Below are 22,500 nucleotides of genomic sequence, written 5' to 3'. Positions count from 1 at the left end.
AGACACTTTTCACACCAATAAGGGACATAAAAGAGTGAAATGAGGTGTTAGAGGTAAGTATGGAAAATACAGTACAATATGAAACATTCTGGGTACTTACAGCAAGTCTCTGGCCATCTCGATGAATAACCCACCTCCTCTCAGACTCTGACAGTAAGAAGGAGTTCCTGAAGCACTTGCAGTACTGGTACACTGTTCATGAAGTCTTGCACTGAACTTAGTCATTTGCACTCAGAATTCCATTCTCTTAACACTGTGCACTCTAGTCTTACTTGCACTCCATTGTACCTTAATGAAATAAGTGTTGCACTCTGCACTTAAAGTCTTTCCACTCATAAAACCATTTTCTAAACATAACACACTGTAGTTAATTTATGTTACATTGAAAGTCAATTAAATCTTTATCTTTTCACTCAGAACTCAAATTCCTTAACACTATTCACTGTTTTTTTTTTTTTTTTTTTTTTTTTTTTTCATTGCACAACACTGTAAATTCCTGTGTGGTCTAGTGGAGAAGTTCTAGGCGTCTAATCACTGTCACAGTCTGAGAGTAGCACATGCAGGTGGCCTAGGGGTGTGTTGCTGGGTCGTGGTGATGGCGTACCCACTGCAGACGACTCTGAAGAGAGGCGCAAACGCACGTCGAGTGGTGACCACCGTACCTGATGTGCTGGGCTGTGGCTCGGAGCATGAGGGCCTGTCTTGGGGAGGCAATGGAGTGAAGCCAGGGCTGGGCATAGCAGGGGTCATGGGCCTGAAAAAGCTGTCAATGGTTGATTGACGCAAGGAACGACGATTTTGATGATTAATGATGCGCTGCCTGAAAGCGCGCACTTCCTCCACAAGTCCCAAGGGCCCCATCTCCCTGTCGCAGCCCGAGTGCTCCAGGTAGTCCAGAACAAACTCAAGGTGTTCCCGGAGTGCGCTCAGCTTGGGGATGGCTGGAGTAGTGTCACGCTGAGAGGAGTCCGCATCATTGTCGCCGTCCTCGTCGGAATCTTCAAGCTGGGTACTGACACCTGCAACTGAAGATGCGATCTTGATATCAGACAATGTCTGATACCCAGGATCACCCTCGTCGTCATCCAACCACTCACGCACTTCGTCCTCATCAACATCGTTCCCATGCGCACGTAGACGTGCATGGAAGTCATCCACGTCAAAACCTTGGAAATCGTGCTCCACATCTGTTCTGAGAAGCAGTCGAGACCAACCATTTTCTAGAGTCTTGACAGGAATTTCCTTCAATGCACTGGCCCAGTTGTAGATGGCAGACTTGATGCTGTAGCGGAGAAGGTTTTCCAAAGTCCCCTGGCCTTGCGTGTCCCGTCCCTCCCTGTGCTCGTCCTCATCCTCGTCCTTGACAACAACCATCACCTCGTCCAGGAACTTCTGTTGGTACAGCTTCTTCGTTGCCACGATCACTCCATGCTCCATTGGTTGGATGAGAGCAGTAGTATTAGGTAGCAGAAACATGCACCTAATGCGCCCATTCTCAGCCACCAAGTCCTTGTTGCACGGGTGGGCAGGTGCATTGTCGAGGAGGAGGGCCTTTACCTGGTCAAGTGGGATTCCCAGTTCCTCCTTCTGGTAATGGATGACCTCCTTGACGATATGGCGGTGGGACCAGTCTTTGAAGACCTGGGCTGTAAACCATGCCTTCAAGGAATGGTACCAGACGACAGGAAGGACATCCATCACCCTACAAAGACACCGAGGCTGCTTTGCACGGCCAACAACAACGGGCTTGAGCCGGTGCATGCCGTTAGCATTGGCACAACACAAAACAGATATCCTTTGCTTGCAGAGCTTGCTGCCAGGTACACGCTTCTCCGTCTCCTCGGCTAGAGTGTTCGTAGGCAAAGAGCGATAGAATAAGCCAGTTTCGTCAGCGTCGTAGACTTGACTGAGAGTGAGGCCCTCCCTGTCGATCAAGCGCTTCACCTTGTGCCGAAACCCGTCTACTGCATCCTCGTTGGCGTTCAAAGCTTCGCCATGAGACTTACAGTTGGTAAGGCCATGTCTTAACTTGAATGTGAAGAGCCAACCTTCGGATGCCTTTAAGTCTAGGGCATCGTGAAGCCTTGCGAACTTCTCAACAGCAGCCTTCAGCTCCGTGCCACGCACCATCATACCAGCAGCATGTTGCTGTCGATACCAAATCAACATGGAGCGGTCGACTTCTGCATACTTGGGAGTATACATCACCTTCCTCTCCACGTTGTGTTTGCTTTTCGACAAGAAGTCAGCTGTGTACTGCACGAGTTTGTCGCGGGATCTCTTGATATAAAACAAAGTAGATTGGGCCAGGTTGAATTCATGAAGGATGCGTGAGGTAGACCATCCCGCATCCACCTTGTCCAATGTCTCCCTTTTCTTCTCCAGACTCAAAACCACTCTCTTCTTCTCAGGCGGCAGGGCCATCATCACACACTCGAAGGAGAGGCACGAGAGCAGCAGGAGAGCTTGCATCAGGTAAAGGCACCACCATGAAAGCGAGCACGTGGGCGGCCATGACGACGAACATGCACACACAACAAGAGATGGGCGGTTAGTTGGGAGGATGCAGGGGCGCTCTAGTGGACGTCGGCAGAACAACACACCGGAACACAGCTGACCCGCACCGCGCACGCCAACTTCAAATTATGTGCGGGAAAAAGTCAGATTTTTTCAAATTTTTTGCGGTTTTTGGCCTATTTTGGGAATATTGCATCCCCCAACGAAAATGTCCGGTTTTGGGGGATGTCCGGAAAATGGGCATATGGATATTACAGGGATTAGTGTATATATATATATATATATAGATAGATAGATAGATATAGATATATACAGTGATCGTCAAAATTATCGAGCGCCTACCACCGGGCGCGCAATACTTATGGCCAAAAAAGAATCACTCATTTTTAGGGGCAAAAATTGAGCCACAAGTTTGCGGCGCATTAGCATGACGTCACGGTAGCCTGAGGCCTTCCGACGTGCTGGTTGGTTCCCGCCTTAGTTGCCCACGGGCTGCCTGAGAGAGAGGAACTCTGCCTTGTCTCCCTCTCTTTTTGCGCCATTTTTTACCGAGTGTCCCACAGTGTTTTGGCTTTCGCCACTTTGTTATGGAACCTACCCGTGAACTATCGAGCGAAATCATATCCCAGATCATTACTCTAAAGGAGGCAGGCCACCAGACAAAGGAAATTTTGAATTGGTTGGTGTGGCTCGAGCGACAGTGCATCGGTGGTGCGCGCAGTTTCGGTTGGAAAACAGTGGTGAAGTTCCCACAAAGAAACCGCGGTCTGGTAGGCCTAGGAAAACTTCCCCAAGGCCTGTTAATGTTTTAAAACATGCAGTGGAGTTTAATCCTCGTGTGAGTGCATGGAAAATAAAGGAAAGCAACCCAGAAGTGTTTGGTGAGGTGTCTGTGACAACAGTGTCTCGTAGGGTCCATGAACTTGGTTACATAAGTCACATGCCTGTGAGAAAGCCTCTTCTCTCTAGCAGCCAGCGACTTTGTAGGCTTGCCTTTGCTAACAAATACCTTAATTGGGGTGAGTAGCAATGGTTGTCAGTGTTGTGGTCTGATGAGGCAACGTTTAGTGTCATCTGTAACAGAGGAGCATGTGTGTACCAACGCAAAGGTAGTGACCCACTTGACCCACAGTATGTAGAAAGCACAGTTAAACATCCTGATTCACTCATGGTATGGGGTTGTTTCTCAGGGAAGGGTTTGGGGAAGCTTGTTGTACTTCCGAAGAACCTAAGAGTGAATCAGGATGTTTACCTGGAGCTTCTGTGTGATCATTTACCAGACTCCTTCGAGCTAATAGGTGCACGAGTGTTTCAGCAGGACGGTGCACCTGCTCACAAGGCCAAATTGGTCACCAATTGGCTCATGACTGCAAGGTATCATTCATGAAAGACTGGCCACGAAATAGCCCAGACCCCAACCCGATTGAAAACCTCTGGTACCTCGTAAAGGAGAGTCTCCAAGGGAAGGACGTGAGCTCTCTGACTAAGCTGGAAGCTGCCATTCGTGACTCCTGGGACAAAATACCCCTCCAGCACCTCAGGAGCCTCGCCCTTTCACTTCCAAGATGTCTCAGGTCCGTGAAGAAGCGTAAAGGCTACCCTGCGAAGCACTAAAGGTAAATAAAATGCATTATTTATATGCTTTTTCAATGTTGAAAGATTTGTTTCTTAGGAGGGACGCAGGGCGCTCGATACTTCTGACGAGCACTGTATATATATACATACATATCTATATCTATATGTATATATATGTGGCATAGATAGATAGATAGATTGTAAAGATAGATAGATAGATATTTATATAGACAGATAGATAGATAGATAGACATATATATATATATATATATATATATATATATATATATATATGCCATTTTGTCACCTTTCTTGAATTGTGACATGGAGCTGAATCATGCATGAAAAAGTCACACCCATGAATAGCAAAAAAAGTTATAACAAATGATCTTTCAGAACTTGAATGTACCAGCCACCATTCATCATCAAGTTCTTAGTAGAAAGTAGAGGCCTCCCCTTCCCATTTCACCTTAAAAACACCCCTATACCATTACTGATTGTGGGTGCTTAACACCGTGTAAGCAGGGTCATATTGACTACGGGAGGCAGGGTGACGAACCTTGGCAGAATGCACCTGGAACACTTCAAATGTGCTTTCATTGGAAAACATAACTTTTCTCCACTCATCCGATGTCCAGTGTGCATACTTCTTGGCAACCTGAATGCGCTGCTTCTTTATGCGGTCAGTGAGAAGCAGTTTCTTGGCTGTGGTGAGGCTTGGCAAACCCAGCTCCTTCTGCAAGCAGTGTTGGATAGTTTAAATTGAGAAGTCTTGTAACAGCTGGGGATGCATGCTCTTCAATTCTGCTGCTGTCAGTTGAGGATTCTTGATTCCTTCCCTCTTCAGAAGCGTATCTGTACCTCTGGAAGTCGTCCTCTTCTTTCCTCCACCATGCTTGTGCTCTGGTATGACATCAAGTGGCAGGCCGCGCGCTGCAGCAAGAATCTTCATGTCAGGTGACTTTGCGCATCCGTACGTTCACAAATCGTGTTGATAGGGACATTATCCTGCCTCCATGCAATGATACGGACCTTCTCATCCCTTGAGCAGTATTTTCCAGGCATGACAACTTGACTCTAGGAAAATAACAGGGCAAAGATTAATGCATATGAAAAAAAGGGGAGGTGCAAACTTGGTGCAAAGGGAATATATACTCCCACTCTCGTTTCTGTGCAATCACTGACGTACTGAGTGTTTCACCATCTTCCGCCAACACCAGAGGAGTTGCCAGTTACTTGTTGCCCAAAAAATTCACTTGGTAGAGGTGGAAACACAAAGCAAAGACAGACTACTCTCCCATAGCAATTCTTTGTGTTTAGGTCCTAAGTCAATTTGCGATATATATATATCTATCTATCTATTGCCAGACACCATAATCCCGTAAGGGGTGGCCATTTGACTTGAGTTATTTGTTTTACGGGGAGGGGCACTAACCCTCCACCAACCCACTTGTTGACACGTAGGGAGCACGAATGGTTTGGTTATACGGTTACCACCCAGCGTTGTAAATGGTTTCTTGGCTACTTTCCAAAATCCATGTCTATCCACCCTGTCATATGCTTTCTCCAAATCCATGAAAGCCGCATACAATTTCTTTCACTTCTCTAGAAACTTATCCACTAAAGATCTAAGAAAGAATATCCGATCTACACAACCTCTTCCCTTCCTAAAGCCTCCCTGTTCTTCTCCAACTAATTCCTAGGTTCTTTCCATAACTCTGTCAGTAAGCATCCTACTCTACATCTACACAACCTCTTCCCTTCCTAAAGCCTCCCAGTTCTTCTCCAACTAATTCCTCTGTTCTTTCCATAACTATGTCAATAAGTATCCTACCATACACTTTTCCTAATATACTACGAAGACAAATGCCCCTGTGATTACCACACACTTCTTTTTCCCCTTTTCCTTTGTACAAAGGAATAATTATACCTGACTTCCAATCCTCCAGGACTCTACCTTCCTCCCAGGCCAATCTGCACATCTTCCACATTCATTCTTCTACTATCACTCCCCCATGCTTCAGCATTTCACCACACACTCCATCAATTCCTGGGGCTTTCCCGAATTTGACTTTCTTCATTGCTTCCACAACTTCTGTCCTACTGATTTCTTCCTGTCTTCTCATCTCCCTCCTTCTCCCAGCCATTCCCCAGCCACTTATGATCACATTACTTCAATCCTCTATGTTCAACAATTCCTTACAGTGTTCTCTCCATCTGCTCACTTTTTCTCCCTTCTCCACTAGTCATCTACCATTTTTATCTTTCACTCCCCTCCTAACTTCACTGCCACCCTGTCTTACTCTCTTCACCTCCTTCCAAAACATTTTCTTACAGTCCTTCCACTTTACACTCAAATTCCTTCCAAATTCCTCATCCACTCTCTTCTTACTCTCTCTTACTAATCTTTTCACCTCTCTCGTCCTTTCTACATATAACTCTCTCTTCCGCCTCTCAACTTCTTCCATGCCCCTATTTCTGATCCATTCATTTTATATATATATATATATATATATATATATATATACTGTATATATATATATATATAGGTGTACGAGGGGTGATTAGAAAGAAATGACATTGAGTCCATAAACTTTTATTAGCATGAAGAACTATCAAACTATGACTCACATTCCTTCAAAGTACTCCCCTCCAACCTCTATGCAGCGTTCCATTCTCTTTCTCCACTTCATGAAGCAAGCGTGGTACTCTGAAGATGGTATACTTCGGAGTTCTGAATTGACGGTCCGTGCCAAGTCTTGGATGCGATGAAATTGCTTCCCAGCGATGGCAGATTTAATTTTTGGAAACAACGAAAAGTCACAGGGAGCCAGGTCAGGGGAGTAGGGTGGGTGGGGGAGCAGAGTTATACCTTGTTGTTCCAGGTACTGCATAGTGAGGCGAGCTTTGTGGGGTGCAGCATTGTCGTGGTGCAGCAAAAGGTGAGACCGACGGCGGGTTGGTGCAGTGTTGGCCTTGTGTTCCAAGACTTGTGGAAGGACCTGGTCTGTGTAGTATTGGGCTGTGATAGTGGACTTTCCAGGCATCACATCCACGCATATTGGTCCTTGAGAATTGAAAAAGATGGTGAAAAGGAGCTTCCGGCTGCGAAATCCTTCCTTCAAAATCTGAGGTCGAGGGTCTTCATCGCCCAACCACACCATGTTTGACTGCTTGTCACGGGTTGTGAAGAATGAAATCCAACGCTCATCTCCAGTAGCAACATCTGAGAACCGTTTTGGACCATTTGGTTCAAATTCAGTAAGCCAGACACGACAAATCCTCACCCGTTCAGCCTTTTGCTCATCAGCCAACAAATGGGGTATCCATCAACAACACTTCTTCCTCAGGTGTAATTGTTCATGCACGATGTCATATGCACTCCCATAACTGATATCAAGCTCCAAGGCTAAGAACCTAAGAGTTACAGTTGGATCCTCGTCAATGATGGACCGTGCATGGACAGTTGTTGCTTCGGTCACGGATGTCCGGGGGCGTCCAGAGCGTTGTTCATCTTTCAATTCAGTTTTTCCTGCTGTGAAAGCACGAATCCAGCGGGAAACAGTTTCCAGGGAAGGAGTAGTGTCTGGATAAACTTGTAATAATTCCCCTCGAATCTCTGTTGCTTTCTTTCCCAGTTTCCGCCTCGTAAAAATGTAGAACCTGCAGCCTTCTTTCAAGTAATCCATGTTTCTGGCCAGAGAGCAAAAACAAGAGTGAAGCATTCACTCACAACAATAAAACAAGAAAAGTCAGGCATACGGCGACAAGTTCAAACTCGTAAGGACAGGCAACTCTGCACTCTCCTTGCTCCCCTACCTCCCATCATTCAAGGTTTTCATGTTATAGCACAAACTGTCATTACTTTCTGATCACCCTTCGTATATATATATTTATACTGTATATATATATATATAGGTGTATATATATATTTATACTGTATATATATATATATATATATATATATATATACACAGTACCCTCACGTCCAAGACGCGTTAGTCCAGCACGATTCATGTCCAGCACGGAGAGCAAGTAATTAGTATTTTTTAATACGATTTAATTACTGGAACATGAGTGTGTTAGCATAACACACACAGAGCTCCGAGAAGTGGGCGAAATCCGCAGAGTTCACCTGTAGCACAATCACCCCCGGTCCAACACGGTCATACTGGACATTCCCATGATGATGATAGCCAATGAAAACTTCTGATCAAGTAGCCTTCCCCGCCCGCAGTTGTGACGTGATCGTGATGCTGCCCAATTAAAAACGCTTCTGCTGTCACGTGATGTTTTGTTTAAATTTCTCCTGCCACAGTGCCACTCAGTCGCATAATTCGCATTGGAAGGTGCTTTTTTCTTGCTGCATTTTCTGCCCTTGTTACTGCATTTTACCCTGCTCACGATGCCTAGTAAGCCTTCTGAGAACCCCAAGAAGCGTCGGCACCTCCCTCAGGCCACCAAGCTAGAAAGCATTGAGAGGAAGCAGAAAGGGGAGAGGAAAGTTGACATTGCCAAGGCCTACGACATGAATAAAGCCAACGTGAGGACCATAATAAAAAACCAAGACAAGATCCTGGCAGCCGAAGGCTATCACACGGCGCTTCATACCAGGTTTGCCGAGGATACGATGGTAAATCGGAACGGTAACGTGGTAAAATTTCCGACAATACCATGGTCATTTGGAATTCATCTGGATGGATTCCTGCCGAGGATACTATGAGCAAAACAGTGTGACCAAAACCCAGGCGGCTCGACAGAGAATGTATCGTACTACAGCATTGAACATTTAGCCTGACACTGAATACATATTAATATTTTAGAATAAATATCAATCGTTTGAAACCCTTCTCATCAGCGTGTGTACCAGTTTATAAACAAAGTTGCTTCTCCTTATTCTCTACCGAGTCATCGACAGCGGTCACTTTCCACAGTCACGAGATGGGGCTCTGCCAACAGTGTGAGAAGCATGCCTTTTGCCGAGGATTACAGAGTGCTAGGACAGGCAGAAGCAGGACCTTCCATGGCTGTGGACGAAGATAGTGATTCTGAGTGTGATTTTGAAAGATTTATGAGGGAGGTTGAGGAGGAGCAACAGCCATTACCCACTAGTGACGCCAGCAGCCATCCTCCGGGGACCCAGTAGGACTACCTACAGCCTTGGATACCATCTTCCATTCCCAGCAAGCCCACCAACACTATCCTAAAAGGTTAGTTATCATTCATAGCACAGTACCATTTATTATAATTACAATAGTACCAATATATGTGTAGGTATATGGTAGGTATTTAGGGTGACATTTCCAAGGGTTGCTGACATAATTCATTTTTCCCCATAAGCTCTATTGTTAGTCCAACACGTTTTTGGTCCAACACGTGACCCATGCATGACAATATTACCGTGTTGGACGCGAGGGTACTGTATATGTATATATATATATATATATATATATATGTATATATATATATTTATATATATACAGTAACATCCGGACGCCCAATAACCGAACATCCCCACTACCCGGACCTTATTGTCCTGGGATCCAACATTCCCAAAATGGTCCGAAAACCCAAAAAAATAAAAAAATAAATCGATTTTTTGCCGTCCGTAATTTGAACTTGCCGTGCGCGCCGCGGGAGAGCATTGTTTTGGTTCGTCATTCCTCCGACGTCCGATAGAGCGCCGCTGCATCCTCCCCACTTCCCGCCTGTCTCTCACCGCGACTGGACCTACGTTCTTCGCAATGGCTGCCCACGTGCTTGCTTTTGTGGTGGTGCCGTACTTGCTGCAAGGCCTCCTGCTGCTCTCGGCCTTCCTCTTAGTGTGTGTGATGATGGCCCCGCCACCTGAGAAAAGGAAGAGAGTGGTGTTGACTCTGGAAAAGAAGAGGGAGATATTGGAGAAAGTTGATGCGGGTTGGTCTTCTTCACGCATTCTCCGCGAGTTGAACCTGGCCCGGTCGACTTTGTTCGATATCAAACGTTCCCGAGACAAACTCATGCAGTACACGGCTGACTTCTCGTCGAGAAGCAAACGCAACGTGGAAAGGAAGGTTATGTTTACCCCCAAGTTTGCAGAAATCGACCGATCCACGTTGATTTGGTACCGACAGCAACGTGCAGCTGGTGTGATGGTACGTGGAACGGAGCTGAAGGCTGCTGCTGAGAAGTTTGCAAGGCTTCACGACGCCCTAGACTTCAAGGCATCCGAGGGTTGGCTCTTCGCGTTCAAGTTGCGACATGGCCTTACTAACCGTAAAGCACATGGCGAAGCATTGGACGCTAACGAGGATGGAGTTGACGAGTTTCGGCAAAAGGTGAAAGGCTTGATCGACAGGGAAGGCCTCACTCTCGGTCAAGTCTATAACGCAGACGAAACTGGCCTATTCTATCGCTCGGTGCCAACGAACACTCTAGCTGATGAGACGGAGAAGCGTGTACCTGGCCGCAAGCTTTCTAAGGAACGGATATCTGCTTTGTGTTGTGCCAGTGCTAACGGCATGCACCGGCTTAAGCCCGTTGTTGTTGGCCGTGCAAAGCAGCCTCGGTGCCTTCGTGGGGTGATGGATGTCCTTCCTGTCGTATGGTACCATTCTTTGAAAGCATGGTTCACAGCTGTGACTTTCAAAGACTGGTTTCACCGTCACTTCGTCAAGGAGGTCATCCAGTACCAGAAGAAGACACTGGGAATCCTTCGCGACCAGGTAAAGGCTCTCCTTCTGCTCGACAATGCACCTGCCCACCCGTGCGACAAGGACTTGGTTGCTGAGAATGGCCGTATTAGGTGCATGTTTCTGCCACCTAATATGACTGCTCTCATTCAACCCATGGACCAAGGAGTGATCGTGGCAACAAAGCGCCTGTACCATCGGAAGTTCCTGGACGAGGTGATGGTTGTTCTCGAGGACGAGGACGAGTGCAGGGAAGGACGTGACACTCGAGGCAAGAGGACTTTGGAAAACCTTCGCCGCTACAACATCAAGTCTGCGCTGTACAACTGGGCTAGTGCATGGAAGGAAGTCCCTGAGAAAACTCTTGAAAATGGTTGGTCTCGTCTGCTTCTCGGACCAGATGTGGAGTACGATTTTCTGGGCTTTGATGTGGATGACTTCCATGCAAGGCTATGTACGCACGGCGACGTTGTTGATGTGGACGATGTACGTGAGTGGTTGGACGACGACGAGGGCGATCCTGGGTATCAGACGTTGTCTGATATCGAGATCGCGTCTTCGGTTGCTGGTGTCATTCCCGAACTTGAAGATTCCGACGACGAAGGCGACAATGATGCGGACTCCTCTCAGCAGGACACTACTCCAGCCATCCCCAAGCTGAGCGCACTCCGGGAACATCTAGAGTTCGTCCTAGACTACCTGGAACACCCGGACTGCGACAGGGAGATGGGGCCCTTGGGACTCGTGGAGGAAGTGCGTGCTTTCCGGCAGCGCATCATCAATCGCCAGAATCGTCGGTCCTTGCGTCAATCAACGATTGACAGTTTTTTCAGGCCCGTGACCCCCGCTGTGCCAAGTCCTGGCTCCACTCTGTTGCCTCCCCAAGACAGGCCCTCATGCTCCGAGCCACAGCCCAGCACATCAGCTACAGTGGAGTCACCGCTCGATGTGAGTTTGCGGCTTTCCTCAGAGTCTTCTGTAGTTGGTACGCCATCACCACGACCCAGCGATGCACCCCTTGGTCGCCTGCCAGTGATACTCTCGGACCCTGACAGTGAATAAACAGCAAGAACTTCTCCACTAGACCACACGGGAATTTTGAGTGTTGTGCAGTGAAAAAAACGGTGTGTTGTGTTAAGGTTTTCGAAATGAGAGAAAAGACTCAGTGGAAACAAAATTTAACGTAACTAACCTTCTTTGTTTTGGCTTTGGAAAATAAAAAAAAATTGGGAAAAGTTAATGTGCAACACGAAATTAAAATGGAACATTATTTGGACTAAAGTGAACACTGTGAAGAGAACGGACTTCTGTGTGTTATTGACTAAGTTCAGTGCAAGACTTCAGGAAGAGTGTACTGCAAGTGCTTCAGGAAATCGTTCTTACTGTCAGAGTTCGAGAGGAGGCAGTTATTCTTCGAGGTGGCCAGGGACTTGCTGTAAGTAGCCAGAATGTTTCATATTGTACTTTTTTCCATACTATACTTACCAGAATGTTTCATACTGTACTTTTTTCCATACTATACTTACCTCATGCATGTGCAGTAGGAATGTGTTTTTCAGAGTTAGGCTAGGTTAGGGTCCATAAGTACCAGAATGTTTATTAATGTATGAACATACTTCTAAACCCTCATTTTATGTTTCTTTTGCATTTATTTCAGTCATTTATGTGCCTTATTGGTGTGATTTGGGTCTTAAATAGGTGCTATGCATGTCCAGAGGGAGTTGTATAGGTGTTTCTCTGAGTTAGGGTCCATAAGTACAAGTCCATAAGCTGGGGCCCAATATCCGGACGAAACCAATAACCGAACCTACCGATGGCTCTATTGATCCGGATATTGGAGTGATTACTGTATATATATATATATATATATATATATATATATATATATATATTAATATATAATATAAACAGTATATATATATATATATATATATATATATATATATATATATATATATATACTGTATATATATATATATATATATATATATATATATATATAATATAAACAGTATATATATATATATATATATATATATATATATATATATATATATATACAGTATATATAAACTGTATATATATATATATATATATATATATATATATATATATATATATATATATTCACACTGAATCCTCGAGTACCGCGGGCAATAGGGACTGGACAAGGACCGTGGTACCCAAATGCGCGTCACTCAGACAATATGTTTGTGTGTATAATGGTACAATGTGTTCTGGCGACTTTTCATAACTCACTTTTACCCTTTTTTACAACCTAACCCCACGTAAATTAACCCTTACTTGCACCCACCATCAGGTAAAACAATGAGATGTAACTATTGTTATTTAAAAAATCATTGGCATTTAAAAAAAACATTAGCAAAAGCTGAAGTTGGGCTGGGTACCCTTTAATTGATACGTAGCTCCATGGTATTTTCCTCCCTCCCCTCAACCCCATTGTTGTTGTCAAAGTTTCGCCATCTCTTGTATCATGTGGCCTTCAGGAGAGACCTTAGGCCATACGGTTAGATGAAAATTCATGGGTTTGATGGCTTTAGGGGACGAAACAGAACAAAAATGTGTGCTAACCAGAAAAAATTACATTCATCCTTGTGTTCTCTTGAGTTAGCGTTCCGTTTCACATTTTTCATTTGATATCGCGCTTCCCTACACTTTTCAGACAGACTAAGCATATGGCTAAACTGCTCAGTCAGTCCGAAATGTGTTGGGAAAAGCGATATCGAACGAAGAATGTGAAACGGAATGCTAACTCACAAGAACACATGGATGAAAGAGTACTTTTTTTTTTTTTTTTTTGCAAACATTTTCGTTCCATTTCGTCCTCTAAAACTGCCAGACCCATAAATTTTAGTCTAACCATACGGCCTAACGTCTCTCCCGAAGGCCACATGATACGAGAAGGCGAAACTTTGATAACATTATCGTTGGGGGGTGGTGAATGAATGCCGGGAAGCTACGTATCAAAATAAGGGTACCTAGCCCAACTTTTTTGTTAATGCTATTTCTAATATCATTGGTGATCTTAATTGCAATGATTATATCACTGTTTTACCTGATGGTGCATATAAGTGGGGGTAATTTATGTGGGGTAAGGTGGTAAGGAGGAGTAAAAATGACAATTTCTCTGACGCTCCACATAACGCCCTATAGGCCTAAGCTTCTCAGTCAGCTTCAGGACAAATATAAACTTTCAGTGCTACAAGGTTCGCATCACTTCCTTCGCACGATCTTTATCTTCTCCTGGTCCTTCCAAATCATTATGATGGTGCTTTCATGTACTCCACACTTTTTTGCCATTTCGGTAAACGTACGCTTTACTTACAGCAGTAGAAGGACCTTACCAATTCAATTCATATTCCTCCAGTTTGTTTTCGGTGTTTTTCTGACTATTTTAAGGGTGATAAATTACAACTTCCTGCAGAAAAACTTCCCACATTTTATCATCACGTTCCTTAAGCCGTACCTATGATTGTCTTGACGTACTCAAAGGTGGTTTTCGTCTCCCAATTTCCCAACTGGATGCTAGGTTAGATTAGGTTAAATTATTAGGTATAGTTAGGCTAGGTTAGGTCAACTGTAGTTAAACATTTAGGACAGGCCCTTTCGCTGTAACCCTGACGAGTCAAACGAGTTGACACAGTGTAACACAGCTAAAAACAACGGGGAAACAGATTTAGCATGAAACGATTATTTACCTCCCATAAGTAATCCGAAAAATACAAGACTATCAGGAAGTAGATCGAAGAATGTGGAACTGAACGCTAACTTGTGCGAGAACATGGATGGAAGTAATTTTTTTTCTGGTTAGCAAACATTTTCATTCAGTTTTGTCCCCTAATACTGCGAAACTCATATGACTGTGAGGTAAAGTCAGTGAGATGCGAGAAAGGATTTTTTAGCCGTATGCTCAGTCGGTCCGAAACGTGTTGGGAAGCACGAATTCGAACGAAAATGTGGAACTGAACACTAACTTACGAGAACCCATGGATGAAAGTTTTTTTTTTTTTTTTTTTTTTTTTTTTTTTTTTTTTTAGGAAACATTTTCGTTCCATTTCGTCCCCTAAAACTGTGAAACCCAGTATGAGTGTGGGGTAGAATTAGGCGAGGCGCGAGAAAGGACATAACCGTATACTCAGTTAGTTGGAAATGTGTTGGGAAGCACTAAATCGAACGAAGAATGTAGAACTGAACACTAATTTACAAGAACACATGGATAAAAGAGTAACTTTTTGTCTGGCAAACATTTTCATTCCATTTCGTCCCTTAAAACTGCAAAACCCATTATGAGTGGGTGAGAACTAGGTGAGGCATGAGAAAGGACTGATAACCACATGCCCAGTTGGTCCGAAATGTGTTGGGCAGCATGAAATCGAATGAAGAATGTGGAACTGAACCCTAACTCACGAGAACACATGGATTTTTTTTTTTCCTGATTAGCATACATTTTCGTTCCATTTCGTCCCCTGAAATTGCGAAACCCATAAATTTTGTCTAACCATTTGGCCTTGAGTGTGCCCATGAAGCATATTTCCATTCTGTATGCGTATTCATCTCACCACCGGGAACCCTCAGCCAGGAACGATGCTCGCCCAGTTGTTTCAAAACAAACCATAGGTTTTTCTCAAAAATATGCTCAGTGTGTTTCCCAGGCAAAATTTTTTCTACCTTAACACCTAACCTGTCCCACTAGGGCTGCTTGGCTTAGGTGGCTGGATGTGGTATTGAGATCAATACCCATACAGAAAGGAACTATGTGCCCAGGAAAAGTACCCAGAGTTTAGAGGGTGACGTCATCGCGCGCAACTTTCAAATTTAGTCGCCAGGCCAGCTGACTTCCCGCGTGAGCTCGAGTTTTTCCGCGTGTTGACATGACTTGTCTCATTATGCTGACCGCGTTAGAACAAAAACGTGTTACTCAACCACGTGGTACTCAAGGATTGAGTGTACAGTATATATATATATATATATATATATATATATATATATATATACTGTATATATATATATATATATATATATATATATATATGTTTATTGTATATATATATATATATATATATATATATATATATATATATATATATACACACACACTCAATCCTCGTAAATCGCAGCAATTTGGGTCTAGACCACTGCCATGATTTACAAATTCCGTGGTTTATAAATAATAACTGTTATGTGAAAAATGAATTTGGGTCTGGCCTTTGGCCAACCATCCCCCACAGCACCCTACCTACACCTATCTAGGCACCATCAAACACAAACATACAAATTTAGGAATATTCAGTGCATGTATTTAATAGAAATAAGCAATGTTAAGGGATCTCACCTTAATCCTGTGACGATATTGCTTAAGTGAATGGAGTTGGGTGGTGTTGGGAAGAACTTAGAACCTCTCGGCATGAGGTGGGGGTGCTCCCTTCTCAACACGACAAATGAGCTCCAAACGTTGACTGTACGACAACGGTGGCTGCTTCTTGATGCCATACTGCATAGAGCGCTTCATTGGGGGTTCGGGAGGGGCTATGGAAGGTAGGAGGCGGGGGGGAAGGTGCACAAAGAAAAAGGCAGGTAGCTCTCGTACTCCACGGCAATGGTCTATGGTGTGTGGACTGGTGGGAAGAACAACAACAACGTGGTGGCATTAGTATGCACACTTGCCACCAGGGACGGGTGGTGATTGGTTGTTGGGTCGTGATTTTCAAATTGAATGCCGCGGAACACCAATAAGGAACATAAAAGACTGAAATAAATGCAAAAGAACCATAAAATGAGGTTTTAGAGGTGAATTTATACAATATTAAACATTCTGGGTACTTACAACAAGTCCCTGGCTCCTAGACTGGTACTTATGGACCCTAACCCAGCCTAATTTTGAAAGCCACCAAAATAACTCCCTACCGGACATGCATAGCACATATTTAAACCTATTTAAGACCTTATTCACACCAATAATGGACATAGAGCTTGAAATAAATGAAAAGGAACCAAGGAATGAGGAATTAGAAGTGACTGTACCTCATCCAGGGTAATTACAGCACGTTTGTGGCTGCCTTTTGTAAGGTTTTGGCGGTGGTTAAAATCTCTTGAAGCACATACAGTAATCCAGTGTTGTGCTGCACTTCCAGTAATTCTTTGCACTGTGAGTTATAACTGTTTAACACTGCACATTGTTAATTGCACCATGCCAGTTCCAACCGCCATTTGCACTCGACAGTTAATCCTTTGCACTCTAAATTCCAATTTCTTAACACTGCACAACATTGTAAATTCCTGTGTGGTCTAGTGGCGAGGTATTGCTGTTTATTCACTGTTTATTCACAAAAAAATGAGCACGTGTGGCTGCCATTACAACATGCTACCACTCACGATCGAAGTTAGGGTATAACTACTTGGGTGTTGGTGTGTGAGGGGGAAACAGAGTTGGCAGATCGCAACGGCCACATTATCAAACTCCTCAATTTTCATTATCAAATTTAACTTTCATTACCAAATTTGTAATGCTAGCATTTGTTCTTCACTAATTTTATATACAAGTGGAAATACATGTAATCACTCTTTGTATAATTAGCAGCATGTTGGTTATTTTCACGCTATATACGTTAGCAGATTAATCAGAGAGAGCAAACAATCCACCATCACCATCCTGTGTATCCTCATACATGTGAAAAATCTGTTTGGTAATGCATTACTCTGATTCATTACCAAACAAAATTTTCATGACCAAATTGGCCCACACTTGGTAATGAAAAATACCAAATGGCAACCCTGACAGGGGAGGGGGGAGGGGGGAGGAGGAGGGCCGATGAAGGAAGGGGTGAGGGTCTGTGGTGTAACAGCTGTTCGGCGCCACATAGCAATTTCAAATTACAGGTGGGAGAAAATTCGGATTTGGGGGGTATTTTTTTCTTATTTTGGCCATTTTTGGGTTCTGAAGGTCCAGGCCCACAATGTCCAGTAAGTGGGGATGTCCGGAAAGTGGGCGTCTGGATAGTACGGGGATTACTGTATATATATATATATATATATATATATATATATATATATATATACACATACATATACAGTACAGTGAGTCTTCAATATACGAAAGGGATAGGAACCAAAAAAAACTTTCGTAATCCAAAATTTTGTATATCGGAACGATTTTTATTGTACAGTAAACTCACCCGGAACACGTTCTCGCCGAACACGCTCACAATTATACACGGTTAGTGCTGGGATATGTATAAGACAATGTAAGATTAAAGAACCATTACGAAAACTATATATTTACGCAAGAGAGGCCTTTGACAGGCCAAATCCTCGAACATCAGCTCAGCACGCACGGTTTGTTTTGATCACGTGATGTGTTTCGCTGTACTGCTTTTCCTCAGTCCTGTATTTGTAAGTTAAATATTTACAGTACTGTTCAGTTAAGTTTATGTGCAAGTTAAAGTATTATTAAATAACGTTCAAGCAAGAAATAAAGTCTTATAACTAGTTTTCTGATAGGCGTCAGAATATTACCTTTTTTATTTGTTTGTTAAATATTTGCTGTACTGCTTTTCCACAGTACTGTATTTGTAAGTTAAATATTTACTATTCTGGTATGCACTTGTAAGTTAAAGCACTTAAAGAAAGTTAAAGCATTAAATAAAGCCTTGTAACCAGTTATAGATTACACACGATCGGTGGGTTCCAAGACAATTCGCCATCATGTCAATTCCCCATCAGAACATGAACGATTTCCGATCAGGACAATTCGCACCCTGTATGATTCCCCGTCATTCTATAAATATATTAATTAATCAATACTTTTATAAATATACTTATTATTAACTAATCAATACTTTAATAACTATATTTCAAGGGGATCCATCAAAGTCTATGTTGTCTTGTTATTGTTGTGACGGTGAACTGGGTTGACAATGAATAGTCCAGAAACCATTTTGCTCCCTAGACTCCCTAAACGTGGTATTTTGCTGTTATCTGCCATTGGTAGTCAATATGAAGCACTTTAAGTGGTTAGAAGGTTTATTTAATGTTATAACTTACAAATACAGTACTGCACAGCAAAACTTCGACATACAAATACGTAAACACAAGGCAACATTCCGAAGCTGACTGGTTTCGGCATCGGAATGTTGCCTTGTGTTTACGTATTTGTATGTTGAAGTTTTGCTGTGCAGTACTGTATTTGTAAGTTATAACATTAAATAAACCTTCTAACCACTTAAAGTGCTTCATATTGATTACCAATGGCAGATAACAGCAAAAGACCACATTTAGGAGATCTAGGGAGCAAAATAAGGAGTAGTTAAAACTTACGCGGTTTCGCGCCGAACGCGCCACGTTAGGAACGAAACCCACGCTTTGGGGGTGAGCTTGCTGTACATAGAAATGGGGGGATGCATCCCAGGACCCCCTCAGACCCTTCACCTAAACTTTACCCCTCCTATTTTGAAGGAAGTAATACCTGTAGAAATAATACCTGTAGAAATAAGTAATACCTGTAGATGTAGAGAACAAGGTGGCTATTTTCTAGTACATCTCCTTTTTCTTGGTCACAGTCCAACAGTGGAAGCTGCAAGGCCTAAAGCACACCCAGTCTCCGAGACTTCTTGCTCCTCCTAGTGGCATCTTATAATTTCCAATTTCCTCTCCAGAGTTAGAGTACGGTGCTGCTTCTTCTTTGCAGCAGGCTCCCCTGATGCTGGAGATGATGCAGGGCACTTGGGAGGCATGTCTAAACAGTACAAAAAGGTGTAGAACTGCAGAAATAGCCACATACAGCAAAGCTGTGAGGAGGGACGTGGACTCGGTTGCGGGACAATTCGCCATGAAGTCAATTTGCCATCAAAACATGGACTATTCCCTGTCAGGACAATTCGCACCCAAGACGATTCCCTGTCATTCTCTAAATATACTTAATAATGTTCATTCAGCAGTGTGGGCTTTGGATATTATTTTTAATTTGCACTTGTAGTCAATAATTAACATGCTTCCTCCTTGCTGTAGTTGACTTTGAATTATAATCTGGCGTCTCCCATAGCTGTCTTCAGTAATTTTTATTGTAATTTTTGGATGCAGTAGGTTGAGATCGATTGATAAGCTGAGAATGTAGACATAATATGAAGATTATTCGTATAATTTTAGAGTATGTCGATCGTGCACTTGAGGTTATTAGGCATTTATATAAATGCCAATGTCTCACATGTAGCCCTATTTTAAACGATGAAGTGAAACATCGTACGTCACCGGAGTCACTTTTCAATTTATTTATATTTTTTTCTGTTAATACCAACTATTTGATGCCATATTTTACATTTATTATAAAAAGAATAAACCACCATCTTTATAACTCATATAACTCAAAAACTAATATACTTGCTAAATAAATTAATATGTAAATAAATGACAGGGAATCGACCTGACGGCGAATTGTTCCGAAACTGTGGACTCAACTGAGAAGTGTGTGAAAAACTGTTTACCAGAGGGGTTAGTTCGTTTCTTCACCGCAAGCGAGCACCCGTTTTGAATTTTTCGTATTTCCTTTCATATCGCTTTTTGCATCATTGAGACAGATACTTTCGTATTGTGGAATTTGTCCTATATTCATCGCTTTCGTAACATCGAAAATTCGTACTTTGGGTTTTCGTTTATCAAGGACTCACTGTATGTATATATATATGTATATATATATATATATATATATATCTATCGCCAGACGCCTCAATCCCGTTTGGGGTGGCCACAAACAAATCGCCTTCACGTCGTCCTGTCCCCCGCCATTTCACTGCCCTACTCCCAACTCACACCCCCCTCTCTCATATACATATATATATATATATATATATATATATATATATATATATATACAGTAAGCCCTTAATTCACGCGAGGGTTACTTTCCCAGACCCTTCGCGTATGTGGTAAATTCGTGTATACGTTCTGCCCTTGTGTGCACATAATTACGCATGTCTACTAAGTTTATTACATCTGAATAATACTGCTTATGCACTACATACACCTCATAAACTAGCTTAAAGTATGAAAAACAACAAAAATGTAAGAAATTTAACACTGAAACATGACAAGCACAGGCGTAGGTGGAGACACGTCAGCAGTCTGGTGCACAAGCCCGCACTGCCTCCCATATGCTACATTCTGGCTTCTTTATTGTCCAAACAGTTGACTCATTCACCCCAAACATACGGTTCCAAGCCAGTTCACAGGCGTAGGTGGAGACACTTTAGCACAGTCTGGTGCACTAGCCCCCACTGCCTCCCGTATGTTACATTCTGCCTTCTTTATTGTAAGAACAGTTGACTCACCCCAAACACACAGTTCCGAGACAGTTCACCATGAAGTCAGTTCACCAACAGAACATGGACAATTCCCTGTCATTCTATAAATATACTTATTATTGATTAATTAATACTTTAATTACTAATTTTCAGGAGGATTTTATAACTCATATAAGTAAAAAACTAATGTACTGTACATGCTAAATAAACTGGTATGTAAATAAATGACGGGGAATCGTCCTGACGGAGAATTGTCGCCGACATTCCTCCCTTAAGTTTGTCCAACACAACTTTCTCTGTCAGCAACATCACGTTACAGTCCATTTTGGCGTGTTACCACATGCATCACTAGCACTACGCTTAGGCCCCATGTTGGCAGACAAGGCAAGCAGTCACTGGAAGGCAGAAAAATAAGCCACAAATAACGTTTCGCGAGTCACGCATGGTTCGACCGTCGGATTCAAACTGACTGTGTGGTGCATGGTAGACCGACCTCCCCCACACACACACACATACATATATGTATGCACACAGGAAGCAGGTAGGCATTTTTATATTTTATTTATTTCTCTTGTATATTAAAACTATTTATTTGAATACTATAATTTTATGTTTTAATTTTTGTACGAAAAATTCGTGGATAACGAAATCACGTGAAAAAAGTTCGCATGAATGAAGGGATTACCTGTATGTATATATATATATATATATATATATATACAGGTAACTCGCACAGAACACGATCTCACGGAACGCGCTCGCAATTATACATGGTAAGGGCTGGGATACATATAAGACAACGTAAGATTAAAAAACCATTATGAAAACTACAAATTAACGCAGGAGAGGCCTTTGAAAGATCAAATCCTCGAACGTCACCGCAGCGCGCGGTTTGTTTTGATTACGTGACGATCTAGGCGGGAAATTATTCAGTGAGTGAGACATTCCCGAGTACAGTAGCACAGTATTTGTAAGTTAAATATTTACAGTACTGTACTGTTCTGGTAAGTTTATGTGCAACTTAAAGTACTATTAAATAACATTAAAGCAAGAAATAAAGTCTTATAACCAGTTTACCTGATAGGCGTCAGAATATTGCCTTTTTTATTTGTTCGTTTTTTCCACAGTACTGTACAGTATTTGTAAGTTAAATATTTACTGTTCTCGTATGTACTGTACTTGTAAGCACTTAAATAAAGTTAAATAATTAAATAAAGCCTTGTAACCAGTTAACCCGAATTATACGATTACCCATGATCGGCGTCGGAATATTGCCTTTTTTGTTTGTTCGTTAAACTCTTACTATACTGCTTTTCTACAGTACTGTATTTGTAAGTTAAATATTTACTGTTCTGGTATGTACTTGTATGCAATTAAAGCATTAAATAAAGCCTTGTAACCAGTTAACGTGATTTATATGATTA

At 42.6% G+C, this 22,500-nt stretch overlaps 1 protein-coding gene across 1 annotated transcript in view; it reads left to right on the top strand.

Annotated features, from left to right (window-relative positions):
* The window catches only part of LOC145412493 (RNA demethylase ALKBH7, mitochondrial), an 84,787-nt gene that overhangs the window by 58,797 nt on the left and 3,490 nt on the right, over window positions 1-22,500 (top strand). The window lies entirely within an intron of this gene.

Source organism: Coenobita brevimanus, chromosome 93 (genome assembly GCF_032717465.1).
Source record: "Coenobita brevimanus isolate Jiangsu-jjx chromosome 93, ASM3271746v2, whole genome shotgun sequence".
NCBI classification, from domain to species: domain Eukaryota; kingdom Metazoa; phylum Arthropoda; class Malacostraca; order Decapoda; family Coenobitidae; genus Coenobita; species Coenobita brevimanus.
This window is presented reverse-complemented; position numbering and strand designations above follow the sequence as displayed.